Raw genomic sequence first — 7,289 nt, forward strand, 5'->3', positions numbered from 1 at the left:
AAATCTGTTACCTTTTCATTGGACATTCTATTACCCCTTGCAAAATCAAACTGGCAACACTGCCGGACAATAAGTCAGTCGTTTATTGTCATCGATTTGGTAACGATTAAGTAACGTCGCGCGGCCGCCGTGTTTTGGCCCTCTGTAATCATGCGGTTACTCATGAAAATTTTAAGTTTAATGTTTGTTAAATACTCCCGATAACTGTGTAAGGAGTGTTTATTTGTTTTCTCTATCATTTCAATAATGTAATTCAAGTATGAATAAATTACGTTCTGAGTTCGAGGAATTCGTAGTTTATCATTTTCCCTGTATCCGAGTATTTTAAGTGGATAAAGCAGCTAAGACGGGTAGTTTTATCTGGCCCCCACATTTTGGCGACCGTGACAGGACCTCGGCTTACAGTGGCAAATCGACGCTTGAATTTTCACAGTTAAGATTACGGATAAGTTCGTTTGGATTTTGAATCAAGATTCTGTATGTCGGGAAGTATTGATTTTTGATTAATCACGTGGTTTTGACTAGTTACCATGGATCAGGAACTAGAAGCTCAGAAAAAGGCTTGAAAAGTTTACCGTGGATCTTTTACAAGAACAGCCAATGAACTCGCGAATTTGTTAGATGGCTCCCGTCCGGAGGAAAATAATAAGGGCTATTCGTGTTTCATGGGAGACTTTAAAACCGAAAGTAGAAAATTTGTAAGTGTGGGATAGTGCGATTTTTAAGAGTTTATTGGAGGACGCATCGGAAGATGAACTTTCTACTGAGGTGGACAGTTGTGATATGTATATGAAACGGTTTTGTGAGCTGAACCTAAGGTGTGAAAAACTTTTCGTGTATACCAATTTAGAGTCTAGTACCCGTATTGTGCCTAGTGTAAATTCGATGACAGGAGAAAGTCAAGGTAAGCGAAAGTTTAAATTACCTCGCATTGAGTTAAAACCTTATGATGGGAGTGTTCAGGGTTGGTTGTCTTTCTGGAGCCAGTTCCAGAAAATCCATAGTGACTCTGACATTGATGACCATGACAAAATCGAGTATTTGTGGCAGACGACAATTCCAGGAAGTCAGAGCAAGACAGCTTGTTGAAAGTTTCCCAGTTGTAAGCGAGAATTATGTCAAAATTATTGATTGTATGCAAAGTAGGTTGGGCAATAAAGACATGCAGATTGAGGTCTATATCAGGGAACTTCTTAAATTAATTTTGGGTAGCGCTACTGGAAAACAAAAGGTGGACACTACAATGCTCCATGATAAAATCGAGACACAACTGCGGGCACTCAAGGCTTTGGGTATTACAACGGAAAGTTGTTCAGCTTTACTTTTTCCATTGATTGAGTCATGTTTACCTCTAGATTTGCTTCGAGTTTGGCAACGTTCACCCTTTTCAGTAACCAGTGTGCCAAGCGATGTCCCTGATGATCCTGGTGGTTCTGTGTTAGAGTTGAGGTTAAAAGGTCTAATAAAATTCCTTAGTAGTGACGTGGAGAATGAACAGAGGATTAGTTTGGCAGCAGACAGTTTTGGTTTGACGGAACGTATGTCAGATGTCAGATTGTGTTCTAGTGACGATAATTTTAAGAAAAGAAAGTCTGTTAGAGGTGACATAGTTTCCACCGCCGCGGGTCTTGTAAATTGCGATGCTGCCAGTTGTATTTTTTATGGCGGATCTCATAAAAGTGCAGTATGACCACAAAGTTGAGACCGGTATTCGATGCGTCTGCGCATGAGAAGAATAAACCATCACTTAACAATTGCCTAGAAAAGGGTTTGAATCTTGTGGAGTTGATACTGGCGCTGCTTTTAAGATTTCGAGAATATAAACTAGGAGTTATAGCGGAAATTCGCAAAGCTTTTCTGCAAATCAGCCTGCATGAAAATGATCCTGATTTTGTAAGGTTCCTGTGGGAAGATGATTAGCACAATGAGGTTGTTTTTAGATTCAGAAGAGTTGTATTTGAAGTGAATAGCAGTCCTTTTCTATTAGGTGTGACCTTGGAGTATCATCTTGAGCAATTCCTTAGAAAAGGTGGTAGCAGTAGTTCTTATTCACGAGACACTATTGAGAGATTACGGCACAGCTTTTATGTGGACAATTGTGTCACAAGTGTGCTAGATGGTGACACTTTAGCTATCTTTATTCGCGAGTCTGTGGTAATCATGGCAGAAGGACAATTCGAATTAAGAGGGTAGGAGCACACGAGAATTGGTAACTTGGAAAAAGAATCTGTTCCCTGCCCTGTACTTGGTTTAATTTGGCATCCCGACCAAGATGTTCTAAGTCTTAATCCGGGTTTTTTAGAAACTGATGTTGACAGTTTAGTGGTCACTAAGTGAAAAATTCTATCGCTCAAGCTCAAACTCAAAAAGTGTTTGATCCCATAGGATTTACGTCAGCAGCAGTATTGCTTCCCAAATTATTATTGCAGAAACTGTGGGTAAAGCAACTGACTTGGGATGTAACAGTGGATGAGGAATATGCACAAGTTTTTAAACGATGGGTGCGAGAACTAGCATTTAAAGCGGCTCACCAAGGGTAAATACGATATAAACAGCCAAAATATCGAAAAAATCACTATTGAAGACATGCTAGACAGCAGTTTACCCTATTGCCGTCGGTTTACCAAAGACGACTATGTATTTTTGTTTACTTGTTCACAAGCTTCTATAAGCTGCAAAGAGCTAGATGAATGCGGCATTAAAGAAAAAATAAGACTATTTGAGCATACGAAAATTGCATTGATTGGTCCAATGCCATTACCTAATCGTCCTACATTTAATAACATTATTGCATCCCATAACCTGACACTCCACAAATGCATTCAAGGTGCACCTACAGCCATCTTCATACCTCTGCTCTCACCTTCTCCTAAACAGCTGGTGGCTGAATACCTAGTAAACTGTCTTGCTCTTAATGACGGTAGGATCCACTCGCTGGAGATCCCTCTTAATCCCAACATCCAGCTATCATCAAGCAGAAATCCGTCAGGAGTGGAATCAATGCAGGTTCCCAACACAGATGAAAATTTTTTATTGGCCCTTTAGATTCCAAAGGAGTCAAGGTAGCCCCAAATTCGAAGTTCTCGTTAATGTTACTAAATGTACAATCTCTCCGTAATAAAACAGGTGAACTTTCTCTACTTTTGAATGAACTAAAGGAACCTAATATTATCCTCCTCACAGAACATTGGCTTAAAGTGAACGAAATTATGTACATTAGTAACTATGTAGTGATTTCTAGCTTTTGTAGAACTGAATTATCTCATGGCGGATGTATGATCTTAGCTGGCAAAAGTTTTTTAACGGAAAGCACTTTTCAAAAGATTGATAAATTTAACCATCTTCTAAAGGAATCTGTTTTTGAATTTGCTGCATCTTTTTGTAAGGATTTAAACCTATACATTATTTGTATTTATCGGTCACCATTATCTGATAGCTCTGAATTCTGCTTATGCTTGGAAAGTCTCCTGCTTATGATCCCATGTTCATCCTCCATACTGTTGGCGGGTGATTTCAATGTGAATTATAATGAGAAATCTATTGCAACACTGACCCTCCGTAATTTACTCAGTTTATTTAACCTTCAAATGCATGTTAGGTCTCCCACTCGCATCACACGGTTCTCGTCCAGCACCATTGACTATGTTTGCACTAATTATCCCGAACATATGGTGAATTGCACTGTTGTGAATTCTGGCATGTCGGACCACGAGGCAGTGATCTGTGAAATCAGTGAAGGGAAATGCCCCAAAACTGCTGAGTGCTCCTACAGTCGAATTTTCAGCAGGCGGTACTACGACAGATTCCATGACTCGTGTGTGGCTGCTGGATGGGAAATCGTGTTGAATTCGACGGATCCATTGTCGTGTTTCCACCGGAAATTAATAAACCTCTTTGATATCTCTTTTCCCATGGTGAAAATTAGACCAAAAAAGAACAAGAAGTCATGGTTAACTAAGGGACTTAAAACTTCATGTAGAAATTTGAGATCCCTTCACACATTAAGAAAGTTCACGAATTGCCCGGCTTTTCATCAATATTTGAACTCTTATAGGTCTTTGTATCGGCGACTAATAAAAATCGCCAAAAGATCCTTCTACTCAAATTGCCTAAATAAGGCCACAAACAAGTCTAAAGAATGCTGGAAGATTGTTAATGATATCCGTCAATCATACAGCAATTATTCCATGGCAGTCCCTGAATGTTCTGCTAGTCATATAAATGACTTTTTTATTGGAATTGCTGATAAAATCCATAAAGATTTGGGTTTCCCAACAACAGATCCACTTACTTATTTGTCAGGCACCAGTATTCAAGGATCATTTTTCTTTATACCTACAGACTTGGTTGAGCTTAAGGAGGTATTAACTTCTATAAAAAACAAAAACTCAGCCGGGGAGGATGGCCTATCTGCCAAAATACTCCTGAACATGCCGGACATCTCTCTGAGTGTCCTTGCTGAAGCTATAAATGCATCATGGGTTATGGGCACCTTTCCCGCTTGCCTAAAATCTGCTAAGGTTATCCCAATTCATAAGACGGGCAGCCTCGCTGAACCATCAAACTTTAGACCAATATCCCTTCTGTCCACACTTTCAAAGATTATTGAAAAATTGGTTAAAAAACGTGTGATGTCTTATTTAAAATCAAAGATTATTCTTAGTGGTTCTCAATTTGGCTTTCAAGAAAATAAAAACACAAATGACGCAATGTTTAACTTTATGAGTGATGTCTACTGTCAGATTAACGGTGGTGGAGTTTCCGCTGCTGTGTTTTGTGACTTGTCGAAAGCCTTCGACTGCGTCAGTCACGAGGTTCTGCTGCGGAAGCTCTTCCACTATGGTTTTAGGGGCTTGGCGGCGAGTTGGTTTTGTTCATATCTAAAGGGTCGTCGTCAGAGAATGTGTGTGGGGTCGGAGTATTCTGAATATCAATCTGTTGCCTGGGGAGTACCTCAGGGATCGGTACTGGGACTAATACTTTTTCTCCTATATATTAATGATCATCCGACTTAATATCCAGGGAAAATTCACGCTCTTTGCTGACGACACCACCGTTCTCTGGCATGGGTATGATACCGACTCTTTGAGAATAGCCATGTTGGCTGATCTTCAACTTATATATAAGTGGTTCAGGGCAAATTTACTATCATTAAATCCAGAGAAGACCAAACTAATTTGTTTTACAAATAACCGTAGTCTTGATAATATTCTTATTGCTGCCCTGTCCCGCCTTATTCTAACAATAAGTTTTTGGGTCTGGTGATTGACAAGGAGCTTAAGTTTGAGGACCATATACGGAGTCTTAGCAATAGGGTTTCTGCCGGTTGTTTTGCTATTAGGGTGGCCTGTCGGGAGCTTGGCATGGGGATTGGGAGAGCCGTGTACTTTTCCCTGATTGAGTCCCATCTCAGGTATGGTGTCTGCTTTTGGGGTAGTACAAGCAACTATCTTCTACAGATGTTGTTTGTTCTACAGAAACGTGCTGTGCGTTATATATGCGGGATATCACCTAGGGAGTCATGCCGACCATATTTTATCAGGGAGGGCATTCTTACAATCTACTGCCTATACATACAGGAGGTGGCATGCCTTATTTTCTCCCATAAATACAGGTTTGTCCTACAGAATCCACGATATGTCACCCGCCAGCGGAATAATTTGCGGCTTCCCATTCCAACATCTGCCTTGGTAAAGAGATCAATTTTTTATGAAGGTATAAAAATCTTTAAACACCTACCAGAGGACATTAGAGGGGCAAAATCTCTCATCAAATTTAAGTTTCTCTTGAGGAGATTTCTGAGTGGTCGAGCTTATTACTCTGTGGCTGAATATTTCAATGACAATCAGATTTTAATTAATTAAGGGAGACCTAGCTCTTTTCCTAACCTGTTTGTTTTAAATGTTTTTCTTTTTTTTTTATCCCTAAATGTTGAACTGTACTTAGTTAAGAAAGGTTAGATATAGTTGATTTTATTGATTCAAGAAAGGAAAAGGAAGGAAGAACAAAAAAAGGAAGGAAAGGGGGGAGAAAGAAAAAAAAAGAAAAAAGAAATGTAAATTTTAACTGTTTAACTTTGATTCGTCATTGTAACTTGTATTTTTAAATATAATTTTAACCCTGTAACTCTGTCTCTTAAGGATTAGGTGAAGCTTTGTTTATAACAATATTTTGTTCAAACAATAAAGCATATTTGAATTTGAATTTGAATTTGAGTATCTGATGCAAATACGAATTGCAAGATGTGTGTTTTTGTGACGCCAGCAAGGATTCCTACGTATGTGCAATTTTTTTGAGAGTGGTTGTGCACCACAAAGTCAATGTTTTTCTGTTAGCAAGCAAAGCTAGGGTATCACCACTAAAGAAAATGACGATACCAAGGCTCGAGCTTTTGGCCGCAGTGATAGAGGCTTTTTAAGAATGTCAGAGAAAATCTCAATACTACCGCGAATTGTTATTTTTGGAGCTATTCATCTACGCTAATATCGTGGATACAAAGAAAGGATCAATGGGAAACATTCGTCTGGAATAGGGTTATGGAGATCCGAAAGCTAACCATTGCGGAACATTGAAGACATATACCAGAGGCTTGTAATTTCGCAGATCTGTCTTCCCGGGGTTGTTTCCCAAAGCAATAATTGGAAGCTAATTGGTGGGAGGGACCTACGTGGCTATATTAGGAACCAGACCAATGGCCTTTGGAAAACCCAAAATACAATGAAACGGAGATTTTACAGGAGCGACGAAAACAGCTGGTATTGGCCCTTGCAGATTTAAATATCGAGAGTAAATGGAATTTATCCTACTTTTCGAATTATCACAAGACAATACGGATGCTTGGTTGGATTCTCCGGTTTTGTTATAATATCACGCATTCAGATAAGAAAAGTGGTGAGTTAAGTGCTGAAGAATTTACGGCTGCCGAGACCTTGGCATTTAAATTGGTCCAGCAAGAGTGTTTTTCAGGAGAAGATGATAAAAATATCAGCAATTTTCAACCATTTTATGATGAAAAAGGCGTGCTTAGATTGAAATCAAGAGTGTCTAACAGGAAAGATACTGAATATTTCCGATTTCCCGTTATTTTGCCTGCCAAGCATCCTTTAGTACAGAGTTTGATTTGGTTCGAGCATACGAAGTCTTGCCATGTTAGAACCTAAGGTGTACTGTCTCTACTAGTCTCTTACGAGAAAAATATTGGATTTTGGGAGGAAGACGTAGTATTCGAAGTGTTTTGGGAACGGTTAATTGGAGTTCTCAAACAGCTATTACGAAAAATGTTGGGGCAC

Source organism: Anthonomus grandis, chromosome 3 (genome assembly GCF_022605725.1).
Source record: "Anthonomus grandis grandis chromosome 3, icAntGran1.3, whole genome shotgun sequence".
In the NCBI taxonomy this organism is placed as follows: domain Eukaryota; kingdom Metazoa; phylum Arthropoda; class Insecta; order Coleoptera; family Curculionidae; genus Anthonomus; species Anthonomus grandis.